This window comes from Mus musculus, chromosome 6, assembly GCF_000001635.26.
Source record: "Mus musculus strain C57BL/6J chromosome 6, GRCm38.p6 C57BL/6J".
NCBI lineage: Eukaryota > Metazoa > Chordata > Mammalia > Rodentia > Muridae > Mus > Mus musculus.
Window position 1 is genome coordinate 54343555 of NC_000072.6, and position 13613 is coordinate 54357167.

The 13613-nt window shown below is 43.5% G+C and overlaps 1 long non-coding RNA gene across 1 annotated transcript in view; it reads right to left on the reverse strand.

Annotated features, from left to right (window-relative positions):
- The window catches only part of 9130019P16Rik (RIKEN cDNA 9130019P16 gene), a 160541-nt gene that overhangs the window by 73874 nt on the left and 73054 nt on the right, over positions 1-13613 (reverse strand). The window lies entirely within an intron of this gene.

Consider the following 13613-nt stretch of genomic DNA (forward strand, 5'->3'; position numbering starts at 1 on the left):
TGGCTTCTTTTCATACATCATATACATACATACATACATACATACATACATACATACATACCCTGAATTCTCCCAATGAATTCTGCATAATTATTCACTGCTGCATACAAAGGACAGCCACTGTGGAAAGGCACAGGTGGAAAGGATCTGGCCTTGCTGGTGGGAAGCCAAGGCCAGAGTCAGGGAGTCACAGTGTAAGGGATGGCTGAACCACTACCTGTGGGTGGCAAGGACAATTCTCTCCTGGAACCCAGAAAAGGTTTAGATACCTTATATTTGTTTGTTTGTTTGTTTCCATTTATAAGTGGTGCTCCTGTAATTAAATTATCCTCACCCAACTCTTGGGTGAAACTGTGTTTATGATACTTAGGCAAAAGGTTTAGATGCATGTGTGTGTGTTAGTGTGTGTGTGTTCATGTGTGCACATGTGTGCAAGCATATAAATAATATAATGTGTTGCAGGAAATATTAAAAAAAAATGGCAAGTTCCCGCGCTACACCAGGCACTGGTGGGCCACATGGCTCCAGCGGGGTGTTCTCATCTCAGCAGATTCTCTGTCCTGGAGCTCCCGAGTTCCCTTGGCAGGTTGTTGCCACGCCAGTCCCAATGCAATGACCGTCCACTTCAGAGTTAGCTACCACAATTCCCAGTAACCTGGTAAAATCAAAACTTTAGAAGCTTATAATTAACCAATCAGATTTATATATCAATAAAGTCTCAATACACAAGATGCCCACACAATAAATTCAGGGTCAATTGATAATGGTACAAGCTGCCCACCTAGATTAGACAAGTTACCCCAATTATTCTATCCCTGTATGATATTATATCTACCTGTGGCTATTTAAAGCCACTCAGAATCTGAATGGTCCTGTTCGTCCTCCGTTTTGCTTCCTTCCCCTTCCCTGTCTGCCTCGTCTCCATCTCTGCAACTCCTTGCTCTGCCTCCTTTTTCCCTGTCCAATCACAGGCCTCCTGCTGCATTAATATTTAAACTAATTGGACAGGGAAAATCCTGCCACAATAACGAGCTTAGTCTGTTTAGTGCCATTTGTATGATTGTGATTTTCATTCCTAGAGACTGTTTCTTCCACTCTCAGCATTCTTTAGTTGTACTTTGTTTAGGGATGAGACCCTGTGAGGTTTCCGTCATCCACATTAGCGTATCTCTTAGTGTTGTCTTTATTCGGGTCCTGTTTAGGCAGCTACATTATTGAGGTATGAGGGGTAAGATTTCCCAGTCTGCTCTAGGGGGCACAATCTTACAGCACTTTTCCTCTTCTCTGGCTTTCCTCCACTTTTTCCTTCATGTTCCCTGAGTCTAAGTATAGGGCTTGTATTGTAGATGTAGCTCTCCAGGCTGGGCACCTGGGAACCAAGAGTTCTTTGTATTGTGACATGTAGTAGATTTCTATTGTGGTCTCTATCTGTTGCAAAGAGACACTTCATTGATAAGGGTGGGAGCTTAAGTTATCTGTGAGTATAAAGATAAATATTTAGAATGCAGTTAGGAACCATGTTGGTTTAGAAAGGTGGGGTATAAGATGTTCCTCTAAGATTCATGATTGTACTAGCCCCAGGAAGTTGGGAAGGAATCTAGTACCAGCCATTATTGCCCTCCTATTGATCAGGCCATTGGTTACCACCAAAATGTGAGCACCGTTATTGTACCTTAGATATATTTTGCTGTGCTGGTAATTGTGGTTCATAGGCATCACAGCTGTGTAAGGCTATTCATTGCTTCCTGCCCTTGGAAGTTACATAGACCCTTCTAATACTATAAAAATTAGTCCTTGGGAAGCAAGGCTTCCAGGTCAGATCTAGCTTGGATCCTCTGTGCCCTGTGTCTGGATTTTGAGGTGTCATCATCCATAGGAACTTACCTTCAACCTCTGGGAAGAAACTAAAATTTATCCCACTTTTTAAAAGAGGTTTTCTTTTCTTGACTTTTAAATTTTCTTTTAAGTTTTTTGAGAATTTCATGAGTACTACATTTATATCATTTCTACACCTCCATCTCCCATTCCAACTCCTCGTCAGTATCCCACCCTTTCTCAAATCCATAACCTCCTCTTAATTAGTGTTGCATAAATGTGAATGTGCCTGCTGAGTTAGTTAATTTAGTGTTGCTTATATTTGTATTTGTTTAGAGCTGACCACTTGGGATTGGATAACATAGCAGAGGGCTCAATCCCTGGAGAACTCTGATTCATTCTCTCTCTCTCTCTCTCTCTCTCTCTCTCTCTCTCTCTCTCTCTCTCTCTCTGTCTCTCTCTCTCTGTCTGTCTCTCTCTGCCTGTCTCTCTCTCTCTCTCTCTCTCTCTCTCTCTCTCTCTCTCTCTCTCTCATCATTAATTGCCTATAGCTTCATCTAGACGTAGGCCTTGTGAGACTTCCACCATTCCCACATCATCTGGTGTTCCCCACTGCCACTGTTGTGTAGGTTACCCCATGGCCTCACGGGTGCTTGCTTCCATTTCCTATCTGAAAGACACAGTCTTGCAGCCAACTTCCCAGTGCTGGCTCTTGGGATCTTTATTGCCCCTCTTCCTTGATGTTCCCTGAGCCTTATGTGCAGAGGTTTGTGTTATAGGTAGATCTACTGGGGCTGGCCCCTCATAATCAATTGTGCCATGTATTTTGAGAGGGACTTTGTTTGCTATAATAATAATTATTATTATAATAATTATAATAATAATTATATGCAGTTAGAGGTTACACTGGCTCAGGAAAGTGGCAGCAGTAAGTTCTCCTCTAGGGTCGACAGTGTCATCAGCCATGGGTCCACAGTGTCATCAGCCATGAGTCCACAGTGTCATCAGCCATGGGTAGTTCACAGTCACAGGCAAGGATTCCCTCCTACTGAGTGGACCTTAAGTTCAAATAGATAGCTGTTGGCTATCCCCAAGATAAAAGAACCCTTGTTGCATCCTTTTGGGCTATCTTGCTGTGCTGGTCATTGCTGTGATTCATAGCTTTACAGCTGGGTGGGACTATTAACTGCCCCCATCCTCAGCAGCTTGCACTGCACCCTTAGTAAGATGAAAGCTAGTCAGATCCCAGAGAGCAGCAGGCTTCTAGATTAGTTGCCTTCTTGATTCCTTCAAGTCCTGTGTTTAAAGTGTGTAGTGTCTTCAGTAGGTTCCTAGAGGCAACCAAGGGCAATGACAATAGCCTATACTATTTTGAGAGTCTCTCTAATTCCCCTGATCAACATCTGAAAGAAAGGTTTTCCATGTCTGGCATTGGAGGGTTTTGTTACATAGTCTGTGACTCTTGGGAGGAGCATTATCACTTCAAGTGGTATAGCTTCACCCAATCTGTGTGTGCATAAACACATTTTATCTATGTTAGATGTGCATGTTATGTAGACATAAAATAATGTTTCCCATGGTCTTCTCAAACATCTTGAATGTTATTTGTCTTTCTCCCTCTCCTCCTCCCTCTCCCTTCCCTCTCTCTCCCTCTCCCTTTCTCCCAGCCCCCTTCTCAGTTAAACTCTCTCTTCCATTTACTATTTCCCATTTATAACACTTGTCTTCTACTATTCCCCTTGCTAGAGCTCCTCCACCCTACACCCTACAGTCCATCTCTACTTTCCTGGCTTCTGCCATTACTTCAGGTTATATGCTAAAACACAAGGATTCAGAGCTTAGATCCAAAAAAAAAAAAAAAAAAAATGAGAGACTAATGATTTGCCAGTGGTCGAATATTTAGGGAAATAACTGAATTGGAATGCTGACATTGTCCAACAGGGTGAAATATGGAGAGATATTTGACTGGATTGGTACAGTTCAATGACAAGGGTTCTTACCTGGCACGTGTGGCACCACGGGTTCAATTCCCAGCTACAGGGGCGGGGGAGGGGAGGAAAGATGGATCTTCAAGACCCATATCTTCAGAGAAGCCTCTGTCCACAGATTTGAGGAGCAGGATGGGGTGGTGGTTGATAATAGGGAATATGCATCAGGTCACTCGTCTCGATTTTCTTACATGTGACTTTCAGGTCTACTTGAATTTCTAGTGAACACCTAAAACTGAGCACATTGAAACCAAATGCCCCGATTCCTCCTGACTCTCAGACCTCCTCTTTCTGAACCCAAGTCCCAAGAATCCAGGCGATGATCCCCCATCACCCTCACCAGCCTTTGATTTGCATCAGGGCAAACCAAGTCAAAACCCCCTCCCCCATGTCAAGCTGTCATTACCCATCATGTTATCATAGAATAAGTGCATAGTCTATATTGAAATCAGGTCAAGAGCGATATAAGGTACCAGTGGTGAACTGCAATTTCATCACTTAATAGCTTTCCTGTTTTTCATCAATGTTTGTTATTTCTGAACAGACATGAATCAAAATAACTGAAAATACACAAGAATCTACAATCCTTACCATCCACATTTGTGGTATACTTGGGCTGCCTAGTGATATTTTCTGCTCCATATTATCTGACGTTGTAGAAAAGAAGCAAAATAAAATTCTAGACGTGATTCTTGTACCCTGTTGTACCCTCAATATAGCAAAGATCAACTATTACTCTCCATGGAAAGTGAATCATTCTACCACACCTTAACAACCACAAGAACAAATGCCGCCTTGGTTGATAAAGGGTTTATAAAAGAGATTCTTATCTTTCCTAATTCTATACTACTTTGAACATAATAGTAAGTGGCAAAGGTTTCTTCAAGAACGGCTATTACTTCTATTGGGTTTGGGATAGAAAGTTAATTTTTATCAAACCTTACATAATACAAGTTATGCTAAGTGACTCAATTTAAAATCTTAAGATTTCCAAATCAGAAAAAAAAAAAGCTAAATGGTTTAGCAAAATCTTATTTTCTTTAGAATAATTGTGAAACATACAAGACAAATTCATACAAGACAAATTCCTTTTGGGAGAATCCAAACTTAAAAGAAATGCTCATTTTTTTTCCTTTGGATAAATCTAAAGAACAAAGACTTTGGACTCACAATGAATCTATCATGCCTTATGCACAATTATCTAAAGTAAATATGATCAGTATAAATTGTCAAAATGTTTACATAGAAAACTCAACTATTTCATAAGAAAAGCATAACTTGTTGAATGTAATGCGGTCTTTTTCTTATTAGTTTGACTCTGAGGCTATAGGCATGGGACCCTGTTCTCCCGTACCTTGTGTTCCGCATGATTTAACATATTTCTGTTGTGAAATCTCAAGCACCAGAGGAAACATTGCTTATTTAAGCCATATATTTATAGAATTGTCTTATTTTAATAATCAGAGATTAAGAAAGATGATGGGGACAGTTATTAATTTGGATGACCAAAATTGTTTATATTAAAACAAGGTTCACTCAAAATGTTCATGTTGTCCTTGCAAAGGCTTAGACTATATAGAAGAAAGCCCAAGATGAAGGGATGTGTGTGTGTGTGTGTGTGTGTGTGTGTGTGTGTGTGTGTGTGTGTGATGGCACATCAATTCTCACCTTCCTCCTTTGGAGTCAGGGTCTCTCTTTCACTGTTGCTTTGTATGCCAGGCTAGCTAGCCCATGGGTTTCTGGGTTTTTGCTGTCTCCCATCTTGACTGAGGAACACTGGGAGCACACTGTCACACTTGGCTTTTATGTGTGTGAGATGGAGACTTGAACTCAGGTCCTCATATTAGCCCAAGTGCTTTGCCCACCAAGTTGTCTACCTAACCCACAAAGGAAGTATATAATTCCACATGTAGACAATTACTCACTTGAGAAGTTCCTCCCTCCCACCAAAGACCCAACTATCACAAAAAGTATTGTAGAATTTACTTTAAATCTTCATAGTCTCATAGTAAGACATTTAACAACTGTTTTTTGACTCGGCTTGTTAACTGATTGTTGAAGAATGAAGCATCCAGGACGGACATGTGGGGATGGTGGGTGTGGAGGTTTGCATGAGAAATGTCCAACACAGGTCAGATATATGCTCAGACTTGCCCCCATGTCAGAGTTCTGTTTGAGGAGGTGGTGCAGCCTTGCTGGAGGAAGTTCATCTCTGGGAGTATGGGCCGTGAGAGTTCATAGCCTTACCCCACTCCAAGTCTGCTTTCTCTGCCTTGTGTGTATGGTCTTTCTTCCACCAGTTGCTTTTGGTTAAGGTGTTATATCACAGCAATACAAAGTTAACCAATACAAAGAGTTAGCAGTAGCTACTCAGAGGCAATTACTAAAAAATGCAATACTGGTCAAGTCAAGTCACCACACAGAGTTCCCTATGTCGTTAGTAAAACATAAATGGACTCTCTTCCTTTCCGTTGGGTAGGAAGACATTTTCCTGGTGCTGACTCCTTGTCTAAGATTAGTAGCATCTTTGTTTAACTTTTTATTAGTTCTTTGTGAATTTCACAGCATGCGCTCCAGTCCCACTCATCTCCCAGTCCCTTCACATCTGCTCTCCCCACTTGCAACCTCCCCAAAAGAAAATTAAAAATAATTTAAAAAAAAACCATTGTGGAAGTTGTAGTCTGTCACAGTATGTCCCACTGTAAACTCTTTTCTCCACACATCTTTACAAATATTTGTTACAATGAATCATTGTTCTGATTCAAGGCCTCTGGCTTCTGCTACACTAACAATACTGGATGGTCACAGGGACTCCCCTCGGATATCCTGTTGTTGCCCTGTGTCTTCAGAGCCTGCAGCTTTGATCTGCAGGACTAGCCCTTTTACATGCTCCAGCAGTTCATAGATGGGGTAGATGTTGAGATAGGCCAACTCAAACTCTGGATCTGCGTCTGGCTGGTAGCTGAGTTGGTGAGCCTGCCAGCTCTCCTGCACCCACACCACCAGGATGAGCGCTCCAGCACTGCCCCAGCTATCTCACCCAGTGCTGCAGATGGCAAGGAGTAGGGCTAGCTCTCCTGCTCTCATGCCTTTGGCCAGCTCACCTGCGACCATGCCACCAGGGCCAGCTCTACTTGTGCTGTTCAGGCCAGGTGTGGGACCTGCTTTCCTGAGTAGCAGCATATTTCTAATAAAAATAATTTGACAGTATATTGGATTGTTAATCTACTTTGAGCAACAGACTGTTAACAAACCCAGGGCACACACAAACTTTGAATTGAATAAAGGACAAACACTATGTGTTGGATACTGTGTGGCTATATATGGAGATATAAAAAGACTCCACATTTCTTGAATGCATCGGTTGATAGGTTGCCAAGACCTCTGACTTCTGAAGGTGGCATGAAAAAGAATGATATATCCTCAGGTTCTTAGGATGCATCTGTGGGTCTGGTGTGAAGTACATTCAGGACTGGTGTGAACTAAGTATTCTCTTAAGGGCTTAAGGCACATGAAAAGTCTGACTTGGAAGACCTCAAGATCAGCCCATTACCCAGGTAAGAGGGATGCTAAAGAGAAATCTGTGCATCTTCAACCTTCACAGATGAGAACACTAGGGCCCACTTGAGGTATTTGCATATTGGAGCTAGCTCATTAGTCTTGTACTGGCTAGTTTTGTGTCAACTTGACACAGGCTGAAGTTATCACAGAGAAAGGAGCTTCAGTTGAGGAAATGCCTCCATGAGATCCAGCTGTAAGACATTTTCTCAATTAGTGATCAAGGGGGGAGGGCTCCTTGTGGGTGGGACCATCTCTGGGCTGGTAGTCTTGGGTTCTATAAGAGAGCAGGCTGAGCAAGCCAGGAGAAGCAAGCCAGTAAAGAACATCCCTCCATGGCCTCTGCATCAGCTCCTGCTTTCTGACCTGCTTGAGTTCCAGTCCTGACTTCCTTTGGTGATGAACAGCAGTATGGAAGTGTAAGCTGAATAAACCCTTTCCTCCCCAACTTGCTTCTTGGTCATGATTTTTGTGCAGGAATAGAAACCCCGACTAAGACATGTCTCATGCATTAGAATAACACCCTGCTGCTGTGTGGGGCTCCACATACTGCCTTGTATAGGAGATTAACTGTGAGGTTGACTAAACAAGAAATGACAAATCTGCCCTTTCAGTTTAATTTAAATTTCTTCTTTTAAATTATGAGTGTCTCGTTGTATATGTGTGAACATGTGTCTGTAAGCACCTATATATGTGTGGTGGAGGCCAGAGGTAAACATTGTATGTATTCCATAATCACCACCTGCCTTTTATTATATATCAGGGTTTCTCTCTGAAACCAAAGCTACTATGAGCACCTGCCTTCATGCCTGGCTCTTATGTGGGTGCTAAGGATTAAAGCTCAGGTCTCTAAGTTCAACCAGCAAACACTTTACCAAATAAAGCATCAGCCTGCCCTGTATCTTTTTTTTTTTTAATATTCTAGGCTTAGTTGTTATCTCTCCCTGACTCTAGGTCTATTGAAACTATGCTTCCAGAAAAACAGTACAAACTGAAGATGCCGGGAAGCCCCCTGGCAGGTGGTTGGTACAGCAAGATAAGGAAACTGCCAAGAGCCTGTTCCGCCCCCACATGGGAGTAGGGAGAAAACTGGACCTGGAGAGGTGGTGTTCGTCTGGGAAGGAGCTGACTCAGCAGGAACTGACATTTACAGGTGTTGTTAAGTTGTTTAAAGATACATGGTCCAAAGATATTTGAACGAAATATTATGTTCAAATGTCCATTTATTAACTAGATAGGCAACTCTTGGACAGAAGTCTGGAATGGAAAGGTTGCTTGGAATGCAGCACGATACCAAGTAAATGTTTTGCAGTAACATTTGCAAGCTGTTGTAGCCAGCATCCCACGCTCCTACACAGTAGTCAAGAACATTCTCATGTTGGTACAGCAGAATTAGTGCTGACTGAAGGGATATAGCTGGCTAAGCACCAAGTTAACCCCAAAACCTTTCACCCCTAATTATGATAAATATACATTATCAAATGGTAATGAACAGTGTAGATTTACTTTTCCAAGACTTTAATGAATTAGGATAAGACCATCACAGATGTGTGCGTGCACAACCGCACTACACATATAAGCATATAATGAGCTCTTCACTCTCATAATATCTATGTTCAATAACCTCCACTTTATAGAATCAGTATTCACCACGTTAGTCCGTAGCAAACCATTGCTTCCAGGGGAAACATGAGGTTGGTCTCCCTGTCTGTCCTCTCACAGAAGTTTTTTTTCTGCTCATCCAATACACATGAAGTATCCTTTTGAAGAAATCTTATTTAATATACATTGCTGACTTGTTATCTTTAAACAGAGCCTGCAGCACTAGTTGAATGAAGCACACAAACACATTTCCTCTGTCAGGAGCATCTTGTTTCCTAAACACTAGACAGTCCTTCAGTGTTATGCTTGGGGCCCATTAAAAATGGTGAAATTGTCAACAAAAGGCACAAAAGTGTGCCAGGAGAAGGGCTCTGGGTTGTAGCGTGACGGTGAAAGCCAGAAGGCAGAATACACCCTGGTTCCACTGGTTCGGGGATGTAAACGCATGCGTGACACTTTTCTAGTGTTCAACACGTGTCTATGAATAATTACATAAATGTCACAAGAACAGACCTTGGGGCTGTGACCAAATGTCAACGCGTAAGAAAATCAAAGTGTGGAACTGACTACCGAGGTCAACTGACTGTGCCTCTGTGATTCCTGCAAGCCCTCCAACAACCAAGGAAGTTTGGGCCCCAGCTGCTGAGACTGCTTACAGCCACTCTGTCATCTCCAAATGCTTGCATGTGTATTGACCTTTGTCTTCGGGGCAAGCACGTTTCTGTGAAGTGTCAGTTTTTTCTTAAGCTTGCAGATTCTTAGGACTGTGTGTTCCTTTGAGCTCTCTATAAAGACAGCCCCCTCCTCCCATTCCTCTTTGGCATGCTTGAAATGGGAAAATGCAAAGGTTCCTATTCTTGAAAGTTGCAGGAAATCTGAACCTCCAAAGCCTCTTCTATCATCCCAGAGTCAGGAAAAGCCAAAGCCACAGCCCCGTCCCCTGGCCAGGAGCTGAGCATGGCACTTTGTGTGACTTGGCATGAATCCAAGGGGGAAGGGTGGGTCACACAGGGCCTGGCACTTTGTTCTTCCTGGGTGATCTTTGGCTGCAAAGTGAGGATAATAACATTTATCTCATGGTGTCGTTGAAAAGCAAAAAAATCGTTCTGCGTTTGTTCTTATCACAAATAGAAACAATAATCACCATACTTATAGGAAGCACAGATAACGCACTAAATTCAAAGAAACTTAAGGTCATGTTAACAAAATAAACATTTTTCAAGGACACTACATTTGGGCTAATGATAGAAAAAAATACAGGCTAGCTGTGGGTTGTCTGTAGAGCCTTGTTGAGGTGTTCCAGCCTACGGTGGGCACTTCAGGACACCCATACCCTGGTCACTCATGAACTTCCCATGCCATCAGCTGTCCCAGCAATGTCCTTACCCCGTTCTCTGCAGAACACTGGAGGTCAATGTCCATGCCAAGGAGTCTACAAAGGAGCTGAGCGTAGCATGGGCAGCTCCATGGTCATGAGGTTCCCTGTGTCCCTCATTCAGTTCTTCGTGGGGGCTGTGCTCCCTTTTATGGCTACATTGGTGTTCCCATCTGGCAGTGACGTGTTTTTTTTTTTTGGGGGGGGGTGCTTAGCTTTATAAAAGATGAACATTTTTATTTACTTTTAATCACGTGTATATGTGCATCTGTGCATCCACACTCGTGTCTGTGTGTGTGTGTGTGTGTGTGCCCGTGTGTACTCATTATGTGTGCATGGGTCTGGTTTGAGTTTTATCTGCTCTGCTGCTAAAGCATACAGAGTGGAAAAGGGGCTGTGATAGGAAGAGAAATCTGCCTGGAAAAAGGCAAGTATCAGAACATAAAGGTGTGTGTCTATTTCTGTGTGAAGATGTGGAGAGACAAGTGCCCACAGACACATGCTCATGAGTCTTGCCTATAAAGACTGAGACAGATATTTGCTGCAGACAGTTGTCAGAAAATAGGAGGTTATGCTTAACAAAACCATTTTGTCTGATAGTCTTATGTGATCCCAATTTCCTATCACGTGAGTTCCCTCTCAAAGGACAGGACAGGCCACCTTGACTGGCTATGCAGCTGTGGGTGCTGGCTCAGTCCCTTCCTGAATAACCCACTATCAAGAAGTAGCTTTGGCATGGCTGTCATGTAGAAGCTCTGTGGCCTTTGCTTTTACTCTCTGGCCAGAGGCATCTTGTAGAGGCCTCTTTAGAATCTTCCAGAATCTCTGAACTCAGGAGATTTTATAATTCAGAGCGCACTCTTGGCTGGCCTTCCCTGGTGTGAATCTATCGATTCTCAAAGCCTCTGAACTCCAGGGAAGATCCCCTGCCTTTCCAGCCTTCTTACTCACACCCTATTCAGGGAATGAAAAAACAGTGGAGTATTTGTATGGCCAAATGGGAGGGGCCCGCCACATAGGCATCCAGCTCCTAGCAAGACACACATCTCTCGTTGCTATACCAAGATAATAATAAAAATATTAACCACACTTAATGACAGTACATACTATCATAAACCAAAGTTCAAATTCCAGCCAAGAGAAATATGTAATTCAAAAGTAAAAACATGAATTAAAAATTACATCATCACTGCCAAGTGTGGTAGCGTACACCTTTAGTCCCAGCACTTGGGAGGCAGAGTCAGGTGGATCTACGTGAGTCAGAGGTCAGCTTGGTCTACAAAGCAAGTTTCAGGACAGTCAGGGCTATGCTGCACTCTGTACACAGGGTTCTGTCTCAACATCCCCCCCCCCAAAAAAAAGAGACAAAACCAAAACCACAAGAAGAAAGCACATTATCATCTTAAGACACTGTGATGCTTAAAGCCCAGTCTCCCCAGCTGGAATCTGGCCTCTGTGCACCCATAGCTATGGTTAGAATATTTCAGTGCGAGCATTGACTGAAGGAAGCTTTTCCACAGACCTGAGAGGGACCTTGCAGCCCATGTGGGTAGGAGGAAGAGCTCTCACTGGCCTAAGGACTGTCTGCTGTTTCTTCTCCTTGTACTGTGGGAGTAACTGCAGAATTCTTTTGCTATTGTTTTTGTTTTGTTTTGTTTTTGTTTTTTGTTTTTGCAAGATAGGACAGACTTCTCTGTGTAGCCCTGGTTGTCCTGGAACTCACTCTGTAGACCAGGCTGGCCTCTGGAAAGGGCCGGAGAGAAAGTGCAGTTCGGGCTTGGCCTCTTTGCTACATGATAGGGCCTGGATCCCAACTAGTAGATCCTGAGAGGGGAAGCAAGGCAGCTGTGAGCACGAGCATGCTGAGAACAGACTCTCCAGAGGGGCTTTCCAGGGCCAGGGTGCTAGGAATGTCTATTTGCATAAGGGGGAATTCTAGGTGCTGCTGGACATGACCTAGCTACCAAGCTACATGATCTAGGGAGGAGAATAAATGGGGGAGAACAGGGCTACGTGGGCCAGGCACGAAGACCCAGGGTGGGAGGAGGGAGGTGGGGGAGTTGCCACCCTACTCCTGAGGATCTCAGGGCTACATTTCCAGAATTTGGAAATGCTTCGACCTTACTCTTGCTCTGGGCCTGCTACCCACTGCTCCCTGCCCCCACAGAAAGGTCTTCATTTTGGAGGGTGATGGTAAATTGGCCAAAGGGGATAGCTAATTAGAAAGTCAGAGTAGCCAAGCAAAGAACCAGAAGCACTCGGAGAAACCTGCAGTGAGGACCCAGTTGTTCAGGTTTGATCTCCCAGGGACGAGAGAGTCTGCACTATCTAACTGATACTACCTAATCTTGCCCCCCACCTGTTGCGCGCGCTCAACAGGCCAGGAAGAACGACGCTGCTACAGGATCCTTCTGCACACGTTTATTCAGTCCTATTTCTTCTTGTTTATATCTCGCTTGTTTATATCTCTCTTGTTTATATCTCCCTTGTTTTTATATCTCCCCTGTTTTTATATCTCCCCTGTTTTTATATCTCCCCTGTTTATATCTCCCCTGTTTATATCTCCCTTGTTTTTATATCTCCCCTGTTTATATCTCCCCTGTTTATATCTCCCTTGTTTTTATATCTCCCTTGTTTTTATATCTCCCTTGTTTTTATATCTCCCTTGTGTTTATATATCTCCCCTGTTTTTATATCTCCCTTGTGTTTATATATCTCCCCCGAACCCTGGGCCTCTCACTCCTTTTATACTCTCATCCACGCACAGCAGGCCATGCCGCCTCACCAGGCACGCAGCTTCAGCTAATCAGGGCAGCAGGGGCATATCTCCACCAAATTGGATTCACCTGTATCCTGGTACACCTGCGCAGCACTCAAGATGTTTGTGTCTTATATGAGGAAGTCAGGTGCAAGTCATATGACTTAGCTGCAGTCCCTGGCGCCTTTGGGACTGCCGCCACACCCGCTCCCCACAATTCCCCCTTTTTTCTTTTTTGGCAGAGAGAATGTCTGTAGATAGCCCCCCGCAGCCATGCCCCTTACCCGTCCTTGGGTGACAAACAGCATTGGTTTGATCCCTGTCTTAGGTTGGTGACATGCCCAGGGAGTCTTATCACTGACTACCTCTCTATTATGCCAAGCCACACCTGGGGAGATTGTGTTTTGCTTGTGGCAGGTGCATCAAAAGGCCAGGATGTTGATTAATCTATGGCCAGATCTTAATTGCTGCAAGCAAGCCTCATGGGTGAAGGTAGAGGTCTGATCCCCAGTGTGCA